Source organism: Lissotriton helveticus, chromosome 7, assembly GCF_964261635.1.
Source record: "Lissotriton helveticus chromosome 7, aLisHel1.1, whole genome shotgun sequence".
Lineage (NCBI taxonomy): Eukaryota > Metazoa > Chordata > Amphibia > Caudata > Salamandridae > Lissotriton > Lissotriton helveticus.
Window position 1 is genome coordinate 1585266730 of NC_136068.1, and position 13327 is coordinate 1585280056.

A 13327-nucleotide genomic window follows, 5' to 3' on the forward strand; every position below is an offset into this window, starting at 1 on the left:
CTAATGCCTAGCCCTTCACACACTCTTTTCATCACACGACCCACAAATTCACTTCCGTTGTCAGACCAGACCATTCTAGGCATTCCAAACCTGGGGAAGAACTCTTTTACAAGGGCTTTCGCTGTGGACAAGGCAGTATTGTCTTTTAGGGGATAGGCTTCTACCCATTTTGAGAAGGCACAAACAACCACGAGCACGTATTTTAAGTTGTTGCACCTCTCCATGTGTATGAAATCTAGCTGCAAAACCTCGAACGGATACGTAGGAGGTGCAAAATGACCAGCTGGAGTTGGGGTTCCCCTACCAGGATTGTGCTTCAGACATACCATGCAATTCTTGACAACGTTCTCTGCACACTTGGGAATCCCTGAATTCTTCCACACTGGGGCCCACAACTCGCAAATCCCTTTCGCGCTGATATGGGCCATTCCATGAGCCATTGTAACCACTGCAGGCACATATGCATCGGGTAACAACCATCTCTGTTGCTCTGTCAATTCAATCCAACAACCATTTGCATCCATTCTCCCTGTACTTTCTCTCCACATGCTTAACTCTTTCTCCGTGGCCTCAGCTTGGATGGACTTCACACTTTCTATCGTGTCTTCACATATTCCAACCTCACCAGTCCATTTTTCAGGGCTCGCAACATACATTCGGCTCATCACATTCTTTGCAGTTTCCTTAGCGGTTTCATCAGCAAATGCATTTCCACGACCAACATCATCAGTCACTTTCTTGTGAGCACTACATTTCACGATCGCTATTTGCAGGGGCAACGTCAGTGATTCAAGAAGCTCATTCACCAACTGACCATGCTGAATCTTAGTTCCATGCTGTGAGAAGTTGGCCTGGTAGGGGATGTTTCCAATTCTGGAACCACCTACTACCTGACCAAGCAATCCCCTTATGGTGTCTGGTTGTAAGTCAACCTTATTAGACAAGCTATCCTAGGGGTAGCATGGACTAAGCAGCCTAAAGGCTTAACTTAAGAGGTCGTGTTAAGCGAGCTGTTTTACCACATACAATCCTGTAATACCAAATGAAAGGACACCACACAAGTATATATTATAAAAATATATGTGTTTATTACTAAAAACAATCCCCAGTATTCTTTATGAATAAAGGGGCACAAGCGTTAAATCAAAAAGCACTGTTTAAACATACAAGTTGCACAATTATGGATGAGGGCGGGTGGCCACTCAAACCATATACTAAACAAGTGGTATAAGAGATGCCACTCGAGCAGTGGTTAGGCCTAGGGCCTAGGGAATCGCTGGGAGCAGTCAGGACAAGCAATGCTGAAGTCGGGAATGGCCCTCGGGATTCGGGAGATGTGCGGAAAGCGCACGCATGCACCAATGTTAACCAATGGTGCGTAAAAGTCAAAGAGTTAAAGTTTAAGGACACTTCCGCTGAACCTAGAGGAACAAAACTTAACACACAGACCCTAGAGGTGTGCACCAGTGTGGGAACACCGGCGGAGCAAAGTTACCTCACCCACAGGAAGTGGGTGCACAGGGTCGAAGTGGCGTCGGGTTTTGACACGCAGGCTCTTGGTGCTTGGAGCTGAAAGGGCTGCAGGCGGGTTAAAGATGAAGTGTCCGGTGGAGTCCAAGGGTGGACTCAAGTTGTAGAGTACCTGAAAGCAGAGGGGACAGAGTCTGGGTCACTCAGCAGTGACCAGGGTGGAACCAGGACGGAACCAGGCAATGTCGGGCGCAATCAGGTGGTCGTCGAGGAGCTTCTCTCCGCTGTCACGTGGGCTCTGGGGCATCTGCGACGTCCAGGAGCAGGTCACGATCTGTCCCACGCAGGCTCTCACCGTCGGTGCAGTCGGCTTCAAGTTTGGAGCAAACAAGCCTTGGTAAGAGCAATCCACGCAGGATCGGAAGATTGCTTCTCACTCGGACCAGGAAGGTCAGAGTCGGGGCTCCTTTTCAGGGGAGCTGGTGTGGATCTGGAGCAACCAGAATCACAAGTCTTCTTAGGTAGTTCGTCGGCACAGGGACCACAAGCCAGCTGGCAAGTGACCGGGCCAACGCGTTGAGCCAAATCGTGCCAAAGGGCCCCACGCAGCACTCGTCGAGTGTGGGGGGCTGAACTTCGGCTCAGGAGTAGCTCAGGGTGGGGGCTTCTCAAACCCCGGTGTACAGCTTCGAGGGTCACTCGTGGGCTGCACGGTCAGCGTCTCGTGGTCACTTCAAGATGGCGTGCCCCACGCTTCCGGTCGCCTCCACGGGTCTCAGCTTTGCAGGGACTGTGGATCGGGCTGTTAGAAGCTGGGCAGGCTTGATCTCGTCGATCTCAGTCGCTCGAGTTCCGGCGGGAACTGCAACTAAGTAGACGTCGAGGGCTGGATGGTGCCTGCTGCTGCAGGGTGGTCACTCCTTGACCACAAGGGAGATTCTTCGGGCTTCCACGTTGAGATGGAGGGCGAAGGGTCCAGAATATCGTTTCAAATGTTTCTTCCAGGAAATCTGATGTGCATTGGCACTGCTCCCACTCTTATTCGAATCTGGTGGGCGTGATTACCTGCTAGGTCCCCTCCTATGGGTGGGACCCAGGAAGTGGGTGGATACACCCCCTTCCTTTGATCCAGGCCGCCCTGGCACGAGGGCTGGAGTGCCCCAGAACCGGTTTGGCCGGATTATGCAAGGGGCAGCCTTGTGCGCCCCAGGCAGTGTCTGGTTTCTTTCAAACCTCCCTGCTACAATACACTATCTCCTGTCTGGAGGGCGGTGACACCCTCCTGTGACAGGAAACCCTTTGTCCAGGACCCCCTTGACTGAGTTTCGGTCAGCTCCAGGGGTCCAGACATTTGTCTGTGGCAGAGGCATCCATTTTGTGGATCTTAAGGTCTTTGGAGAAATCAACCGCATTAAAGTAAAGTAACATGTCTTACCCCTCTAGAGGGGTGGAATGCCATCCCCGTCGCCAGAACTGGCGAGGGGATGGTATTCCAAAGCGTATGACACCTTACACGACATGTTTTGATAAAGCCAAACCAAAGTTGCTAAATAACCGCGAGGATTATAAGGCACTTAATAGTATATGGTATGGCATTATCCTGAAACAGCTTAGGGATTTGTTCCCGATGGCTGCAGACAGGCTCAGCTCATGCTAGAGCTCCATCTCACATAAAACCACGCACTCAGCCTCCAGGATTGATGAGGCCTGACTATAGGAGTGGCTCACAGGTTTACATGTGTCCAGATATAGGTTTAGACATAGGTATACTATATCTAAGCAAGGGGTGTGTACACCACCTTACCCCAGCTGAGTGATCAGCCAGTTGTGTCAATTTAAGAACCAGCCAGGGGTGGCAAAAGATATGCTGCAGCCCCTGGTAGGCCTTAGTGGCCCTTATGCCCTGTGCACCTATAGTGCATTCTACAGGGGCTGACAAGGAGTCCATTTCCAATTGGTATGTACCTAGGGTACATGGAATCCATTTTACAGAGAGAGCAGATGGCCTGGGGCCCTGATTAGCAGGGAACCAGGTCAACTAAGTAAAAAAACCAGCTAAACACAGGCAAAAAATCTGGGGTAACCATAGTCAGGTAGCCACCTTCCTACATAACCCCCCCCCAAACGAAAGGAGATAAGGCTATCCTTGGCCAGGTAAGCCTATATTGCCTGAGTGGCCATATAAGGAAGTACCTGCACTAGCATGGGTACCCCCTGTCTCATGGTCCACTAAGCAGTCCCTCACCCTTGGGGTATCAGAGGGTCTCCACCATAGGGAATCACTACCTTGGGTGTGTTTATGCAAAGTTAAAGGCTGGTTTGGATATGGAGTACTGAAGCGAGGCTCTACTAATTTAGGGCTTAGCTTCCTCCAATTATCTTCCACCATGTGTGCCTTTCTCTCTTTAACTGAGTTGCACTGTGCTCTCAGGGTCAACCTCTGGCTACCTAAAGCTGGAGGCTGGGTCCCTCTGTTTGGCTTGCTGGAGGGACAGTTCAGGTTTGGGCCCTTTGGGTCCCAGGTTTGGCTGTGCCCAACAGAATCCATCTGTGGGAGGTCCCTAACTGTTTTTAAGGGGGCTCCCTCAGGAGTTTTTAAAGTTTTCACCTTACTAGGGCTACTAGTTTTGGTGCACCTAATCTTTTGATGGGGGTGCTTTATTTGACAGGGGGCCCTCTGGGTCTCACTGTCCTTCTTGTCCTCTGCAGCCCTGGGCTGGCTAAGGCAAGGTAGAGAGGGGCAGGTTACCTGCTCCAGACTGGGTCCCACCTGAGAAGGGTCCACCGCCATCAGAGGCTCTGTCAGGCCAGGCCTAACAACCTCTGGGGCAGTTCCTTCATCAGGGGTAAGATCAGTTCCCTGAGGAGGCTGATCCTGTCCTAAAGTCTGGTGAGGGGGAGATTTCTCTTCCTCCTCCATGCTCTCAGTTTGTGTGGAGTTATCCATCATTTCAGGCTTCACAACACACATATCAGTTTGAGTTTGGGCTGTGGCCATCACAGCCCCACCAACCTTTTCAGGAGGAGACTCAGTTTGGGTTTCTGCTGTTATCATAACAGCTTTGCTATTCTGTTCAGGAAGAGCTTTTGCTAAAGATGGGGCAGGGAGTTTCTCAGCCCTACCAACCTTTTCAGGAAGGACATCTTGCATTGGGGCTGTAGTCATTACAGCCCCACTAACCTTTCCATTGGAATTTACCATTCTAGAATGGATGTCCTGTTCAACCTCAGCCCAGGCTGAGATTTCCAAATCATTACCAAGTAGGCAGTCTACAGGCAAGTTTGGTGACACTGCCACTCTCTTTGGGCCAATGACACCTCCCCAGCTGAGACTTACTACTGCCATGGGATGATTCGTTTGGATTCCATCAATGTTTGTAACCTGGTATGTGGCACCAGGTAAAAGTTGCTTAGAGGGGACTATGCCATCAGCCACCATGGTGATGCTAGCCCCTGTGTCTCTAAAAGCTTCAACTTTCAAACCATTGATGATGGGTTCTTGTCTATACTTGCTCAAAGTATTTGGGCAAGCAGAGAAGTTGGCAAACCCCATGCCAGTCTCATAAACAAGATCATTGGGTGATGGGGACCTGGATAGGCCAGGGTCCACTTGAGCTCCAACAGTAAACCCACCCAGATTCCTGGGTGTGCTTCCACTTCCTGGGGGATTACTGCTGACAGTAACAGGAGGTGGGGAAGCTGGCTTTGGAGGTATATTTTCTTTATTGTTATTCTTGGGACAACAGTTGTCTGTTTTGTAATGCCCCACCTGTTTACAGGCATAACAATAAGGCTTTTTCTCAGTTGAAGAAGTGTCTTGGGACCCACCCCCATCCTTGGAGTTTTGGGGCCCTGGGTAAGTCTTTTCTTTATTTTTATCCCCACCTTTATCTTGAGGCTTGGTAGACTCCTTCTTCTGGTTACTGTCCTGATTCTTAGGCCTAATCCTGGTTCTGACCCATTTGTCTGCCTTCTTTCCCAATTCTTGGGGAGAGGTCAGATCAGAGTCTACCAGGTGCTGGTGTAAGAGCTGGTTCTGACAATTACTTAGGATCTGCTCCCTCATAATCAAATTATACAATCCTGTAAAGTCATGTACTTTGCTGCCATGTAGCCAACCCTCCAGAGCCTTAGTAGCACAATCTACAAAATCAGTCCAGTCCTGAGTCTGTGTCTTCTGGGTATCTCTGAACTTCAACCTGTACTGTTCAGTGGTTAAGCCAAACCCATCTATCAGAACACTCTTCAGGACTTTGTAATTGTTTGCATCCTCATGTCTAACAGTGAGGAGCTTATCTCTCCCTTTCTCTGAAAAGGAGTACCATAAGATTGCTGCCCACTGTTCCTCAGGAACCTGCTGTACCATGCAGGCTCTCTCAAGAGCAGTTATCCATTTGTGGATGTCATCCCCTTCCTTGTAGGGGGGCACAATCTTTGTCAGGTTTCTACTATCATAGGACCTGGGTTTCTCTTTAGGAATATTGCTGCCACCAGTGGCACCTAAGCCACACAATTTTTGCTCTCTTGCCAAGGCAAGTCTAGCTTGAGCCAAGGCTACCTCCTCCCTCTCTATCTGGAGTTTGACAGCCCTCATTCTGGCCCTATGTTCTAGCTTTTGAGAAGCATTCATGCCTCTCTGTGATTCTCTGGAGGCACTAGAAATATGAGAGTCCCCTGAGGGGGATCTCACTCTTCTGTTGCCTGGGAGAATAACATGTTGGGTTCTGGGGAGGTGCTGGCCCTCTCCATTCCCCAGTAGGTCCAAGTTGGCCTGGCTAAGCCTACCAACTGGAACCTGGCTACCCTGATCCTGTACTTCTAAGTCCTCAACCTCTGAGTCCTCATCCAAGTCATCATCATCCTCCTCTTCAGGGGGATCAACTGCAGGGGGGTTCCCTCCAGTTCCTGTGTCTAGGGAAGCTGCTTTTGCCTTCTCTAAGTCATCCTGTTCTAGGATTTCTACCAGGATTAGGCAGGTGGGGCTTCTGCCCCTTTTTAACCCTCTTGCTTTGCACAAGGCAATCAAGTCTCTGCGGGTTAGTTTGTCATATCCAAAAGTTGCCTGGGTAGGGTCAACTGTCACAGGACTAGACCCTGAGGCCTTTCCTGTGTCAGACATGGTTACTAGTGAGGTGTAAGTGGTGCACTTACCTACACTAAGTGTTTTCCTACTGGACCTTGCTAGTGAGTTGTAGTCAGGGGTGTGCTACTCCCTTCAACCTACAACTACTAAGTTCAGTAGAACTTAATATGCTAAGCTTTTGATTTTATATGTACCTAGAGGTACTTGATGTGATCTTTCAATTTGATATAAAGATTGCAATGGTAAAACAACAGCAAGCTCAAATCCGCACCGCTGCCCACCAATGTGAGAAGTTGGCCTGGTAGGGGATGTTTCCAATTCTGGAACCACCTACTACCTGACCAAGCAATCCCCTTATGGTGTCTGGTTGTAAGTCAACCTTATTAGACAAGCTATCCTAGGGGTAGCATGGACTAAGCAGCCTAAAGGCTTAACTTAAGAGGTCGTGTTAAGCGAGCTGTTTTACCACATACAATCCTGTAATACCAAATGAAAGGACACCACACAAGTATATATTATAAAAATATATGTGTTTATTACTAAAAACAATCCCCAGTATTCTTTATGAATAAAGGGGCACAAGCGTTAAATCAAAAAGCACTGTTTAAACATACAAGTTGCACAATTATGGATGAGGGCGGGTGGCCACTCAAACCATATACTAAACAAGTGGTATAAGAGATGCCACTCGAGCAGTGGTTAGGCCTAGGGCCTAGGGAATCGCTGGGAGCAGTCAGGACAAGCAATGCTGAAGTCGGGAATGGCCCTCGGGATTCGGGAGATGTGCGGAAAGCGCACGCATGCACCAATGTTAACCAATGGTGCGTAAAAGTCAAAGAGTTAAAGTTTAAGGACACTTCCGCTGAACCTAGAGGAACAAAACTTAACACACAGACCCTAGAGGTGTGCACCAGTGTGGGAACACCGGCGGAGCAAAGTTACCTCACCCACAGGAAGTGGGTGCACAGGGTCGAAGTGGCGTCGGGTTTTGACACGCAGGCTCTTGGTGCTTGGAGCTGAAAGGGCTGCAGGCGGGTTAAAGATGAAGTGTCCGGTGGAGTCCAAGGGTGGACTCAAGTTGTAGAGTACCTGAAAGCAGAGGGGACAGAGTCTGGGTCACTCAGCAGTGACCAGGGTGGAACCAGGACGGAACCAGGCAATGTCGGGCGCAATCAGGTGGTCGTCGAGGAGCTTCTCTCCGCTGTCACGTGGGCTCTGGGGCATCTGCGACGTCCAGGAGCAGGTCACGATCTGTCCCACGCAGGCTCTCACCGTCGGTGCAGTCGGCTTCAAGTTTGGAGCAAACAAGCCTTGGTAAGAGCAATCCACGCAGGATCGGAAGATTGCTTCTCACTCGGACCAGGAAGGTCAGAGTCGGGGCTCCTTTTCAGGGGAGCTGGTGTGGATCTGGAGCAACCAGAATCACAAGTCTTCTTAGGTAGTTCGTCGGCACAGGGACCACAAGCCAGCTGGCAAGTGACCGGGCCAACGCGTTGAGCCAAATCGTGCCAAAGGGCCCCACGCAGCACTCGTCGAGTGTGGGGGGCTGAACTTCGGCTCAGGAGTAGCTCAGGGTGGGGGCTTCTCAAACCCGGGTGTACAGCTTCGAGGGTCACTCGTGGGCTGCACGGTCAGCGTCTCGTGGTCACTTCAAGATGGCGTGCCCCACGCTTCCGGTCGCCTCCACGGGTCTCAGCTTTGCAGGGACTGTGGATCGGGCTGTTAGAAGCTGGGCAGGCTTGATCTCGTCAATCTCAGTCGCTCGAGTTCCGGCGGGAACTGCAACTAAGTAGACGTCGAGGGCTGGATGGTGCCTGCTGCTGCAGGGTGGTCACTCCTTGACCACAAGGGAGATTCTTCGGGCTTCCACGTTGAGATGGAGGGCGAAGGGTCCAGAATATCGTTTCAAATGTTTCTTCCAGGAAATCTGATGTGCATTGGCACTGCTCCCACTCTTATTCGAATCTGGTGGGCGTGATTACCTGCTAGGTCCCCTCCTATGGGTGGGACCCAGGAAGTGGGTGGATACACCCCCTTCCTTTGATCCAGGCCGCTCTGGCACGAGGGCTGGAGTGCCCCAGAACCGGTTTGGCCGGATTATGCAAGGGGCAGCCTTGTGCGCCCCAGGCAGTGTCTGGTTTCTTTCAAACCTCCCTGCTACAATACACTATCTCCTGTCTGGAGGGCGGTGACACCCTCCTGTGACAGGAAACCCTTTGTCCAGGACCCCCTTGACTGAGTTTCGGTCAGCTCCAGGGGTCCAGACATTTGTCTGTGGCAGAGGCATCCATTTTGTGGATCTTAAGGTCTTTGGAGAAATCAACCGCATTAAAGTAAAGTAACATGTCTTACCCCTCTAGAGGGGTGGAATGCCATCCCCGTCGCCAGAACTGGCGAGGGGATGGTATTCCAAAGCGTATGACACCTTACACGACATGTTTTGATAAAGCCAAACCAAAGTTGCTAAATAACCGCGAGGATTATAAGGCACTTAATAGTATATGGTATGGCATTATCCTGAAACAGCTTAGGGATTTGTTCCCGATGGCTGCAGACAGGCTCAGCTCATGCTAGAGCTCCATCTCACATAAAACCACGCACTCAGCCTCCAGGATTGATGAGGCCTGACTATAGGAGTGGCTCACAGGTTTACATGTGTCCAGATATAGGTTTAGACATAGGTATACTATATCTAAGCAAGGGGTGTGTACACCACCTTACCCCAGCTGAGTGATCAGCCAGTTGTGTCAATTTAAGAACCAGCCAGGGGTGGCAAAAGATATGCTGCAGCCCCTGGTAGGCCTTAGTGGCCCCTATGCCCTGTGCACCTATAGTGCATTCTACAGGGGCTGACAAGGAGTCCATTTCCAATTGGTATGTACCTAGGGTACATGGAATCCATTTTACAGAGAGAGCAGATGGCCTGGGGCCCTGATTAGCAGGGAACCAGGTCAACTAAGTAAAAAAACCAGCTAAACACAGGCAAAAAATCTGGGGTAACCATAGTCAGGTAGCCACCTTCCTACACATGCGAAGTCAGGAACCCACGTTCTCTCCACAATCGTCCAAAACTGTGAGCCACTCCAAAAGCATACTGGCTGTCAGTGTAGACAGTCACTCTCATTCCTTTAGACAACACACATGCTCTCGTAAGTGCAACGAGTTCTGCGGCTTGAGCTGAACCATGTGGTATTCGCGCAGTTTCAACGACTGTGTGCAAAGTTGTGACAGCATATGCTGTAGTCACGTTACCATTTGGGAGCTTAAAGCATGAACCATCCACCCATAACGTACCATCACTTTCAGCAAGAGGAGTGTCAGATAAATCCACTCTCCCTTTTGTCTCTTCCTCTGTTGTGAGGAAACAATCGTGCTGTTCTAAAGCATCTGATTCCTCTGCAATTGGTAACAACGTGGCTAGATTCAAGGTACCGCACCTTTTTATATGCACATGGCTCGCTAGCAGCGTCAATTCATAGCTGGACAGTCGAGCACTAGTTAAGTGCTGTGTCTTGGTCCTATTTAACAATGTGTCTACTGCATGCGGGACCATCACGATTAGTGTATTATTCATTACTAGACCAGCAGACTGTCGAATGGAAACAGCTGCTGCTGCTGTGGCCCTCAAACAACTTGGCAATGCTCGTGCTACCGGATCCAAAGTTGACGAAAAATAGGCGCATGGCCGCTGTCTATCTCCGAATAACTGAGTCAGCACAGACAATGCACAGCCTTCCTTCTCGTGGACATACAATGTGAAAGGCTTACTGTAGTTGGGGGTACCTAACACAGGGGCCGAACATAATGCTGTGCGTAATTCGAGAAAACTTTTCTGACATTCTTCCGACCAAGGAATGGGATTGGGTGTATTTTTACACGTTAATGCCACCAAGGGTTTGGCTAATAACGAAAAATTTGGAATCCACTGTCTACAGTACGATGTAATGCCTAAGAAAGCACGTACTCCTCTCTGTGTTCTTGGCACACTCAATTTCGCTATTGCCTGAATTCTTTCTGGGGTCAGTTTCCTTCCCTCCTTCGATAAGAGATGACCTAAGTAGGTCACTTCTTGTCGGCAATATTGAAGCTTGGAAAGTGACACCTTGTGATGCAGATCACATAGATGACGCAATAAGGACAACGTGGCCATTTTACAAATTTTCTCAGTATCCGCAGCGATGAGCAAATCGTCCACGTACTGTACGAGAGTGGCACCTTTGGGCAAAACCATTGTGTCAAGCTGCTTTTTCAGAGCTTGACTGTATATTGAGGGGCTTTCACAGTAGCCTTGAGGAGCGCGTTTAAAGCGGAAACTTCGACCTCCTAAACTAAAGGAAAAAATATCCCTGCTTTCCTCAGCAATCGGGATACTGAAGAAAGCATTCTTCAGGTCAATCACCGAAAACCAGGAGGCAGAGGCTGGAATCATAGTCAATAATGTGGTAATGTCGGGGACAACTGGGAATTGTGGCACAACAATTTTATTCACCTCTCTAAGGTCAATCACGAATCTGTACACAGGTGGCTGAAAAGGGTCAGTTCGTTTTAAAACAGGCAGAACAGGACTATTGCAGACATTGCCTCGTGTTTCCTCAATTACATCCTTTTCAATCAATTCGTAAACGATCGCTAGCAAAGCTTTTTCACCCTCATTAGATATTCTGTATTGGGGAATTCGTGGCATTCTGACATTCGATTTCAGTGTTACAACATAGGGTGGAATCTCTAAAAGACCTACATCATTTGGGCCAGTGGCCCAAAGGGTATCTGGGAGAACCGACAATTCTGCTGGAAGTGCATTTCTCGACAAATACATGGGAGAAACCACTTTCTTACCTAAAGTAAGTTGTACTCCTGAAGGAGAACAGTACAAAGTCGCATACAATCTTTTTAGCAAATCTAATCCTAGCAAATTTTCACCACAACCTGTTGTCAGAATGAGGGGTGCTTCGAATTCACAAGGACCAACAGAAAGAGATAAAGGGTCAGAAATCGGATTTCTAACTGGGGCGCCAGAAAAACCTACAGAAACGTTCATTTCGCCAGACAAAGGTGCGCCAGGGAGTTTGGAGTGCATAATAGAACTCTTTGTAGCACCAGTATCCAACAGAAAAGGTTCTGACACACCTGATGTAATCACCTCAACGTAAGGTCCACTCTGATCTACTGGAACTGAAACAACTCCCTCTCTTTGTCTATGGCTGTCCTAGCAATCCTCATTTTCCCACTGCTCATTTTCTGTGTAATACTCATCAACGTAGTATTGAGCTGTCCTGTCAGATACGTTATTTTGCTGATCAAACCTGTTCATAGAGTTTTGTGGTGGAAGGGGACGTGTGTCCTGTGGGGCGTTTCCACGCCCTCTACCTCTAGGCGCTTGCTGACTGCCATGACCTCTTACACCAGAAATTCCATTTGCACGTTGTGGTAGGGCAGGACAGTTATACTTGTAATGACCCTCCTGTTTGCAATATAAACACTGGTTAGGACCTACACGGGGTTGAGTGTAATCGAATCTTTGCAAGTTTCTCTGATATTGTTGAGGCTGCTGAAAAGTATTCTGGTAGCGATTCGTGCCATTATTATGTTGATTACCACCACCACGTGGCGGATAGGCTTGCTGTAGCAAAACCTTCGTTTTGAGTTCTCTAGTTTTCTTTTCTACTTTATCTTTCTCATCTTTGTCTCTATTCTCGTAGTACTGTGCAGTAGCTAATATCTGGGCTGAAGATGAGACTGCCCAAGAACTTTCTGAATCCTTTAATTTTCTACACAATTCTGGAAGCAGATTGTGCACGAATTTATCGACAAACAATCTCTGACCACCTTCTGTGGTCATATCTTGACCGCTGTGGTCAATGAATGTTTCTTCAAATCGGGTGAAGAAATCTGAAACAGTTTCTTCTTTCTTTTGCTTGCATGCAGATAACTTATCCCAATTTACGCGTATTGCAGGCATTATCGTTTTCATGTAATCTACTATTTTACCAGGGAGTTCTGCTATCAAAGCTCAGGCTTGGCACCACCAACTTGTCGTGCATCTGCAGCAGTAATATTAGCCCACGTGTCACCTAATTCCTGGTCATGATCTACATGACGAATTTTACCCCATAAAGGCTGTGGAACAACATTCCCAAATAACATGTCGATATCGGCTAAATTCATTATACATGACCCAGCAGTTTGTGACAATTCTTGATAGTACCCTGCAGGATTTTTACGCGGATCTGGTAACGTTTGTTTGAGTGCTAAAACTTCAGCTCGCTTCCATGGGACATGTACCCATACACGTTGGAAATGTGGCAGAATAGGTGGGTTAGCGTTTGTGTCACCTTCCCTCCATTGTGGGGGAACTTCTCTCATAGGGTATTGTCGTGCCTTTTTCCTACTAGATGCACTAGATTCCGATGGTGACCCAGAAGTGTTTCCCTTACTTCGATATGATAATAACATTTCAACTGCCTTTTCCACATCTGGACCTACAATCATACCCTCTCCAAACTTAAATCGTACACGACACATTTCTTGTGGGATGCATTCTTGATCATTGTCTTCCAAATCCTCGCCAAGAAAGACACACATCTGTTCGAATACATATCTCTGTGTCGCTGCTTCCCATTGATGGAAGACTTCCATGACAGACTGTACATCATATTTTGCAGTGTCCATGACCCATTTCCGAGCTAAACTATTCAGTGAATCTCTTTCTTGATAATCGGGCAATTGACTTCGCAATTGTCTTCTTCCTATGTTAGGGGTCGTAGCAGGCGACCC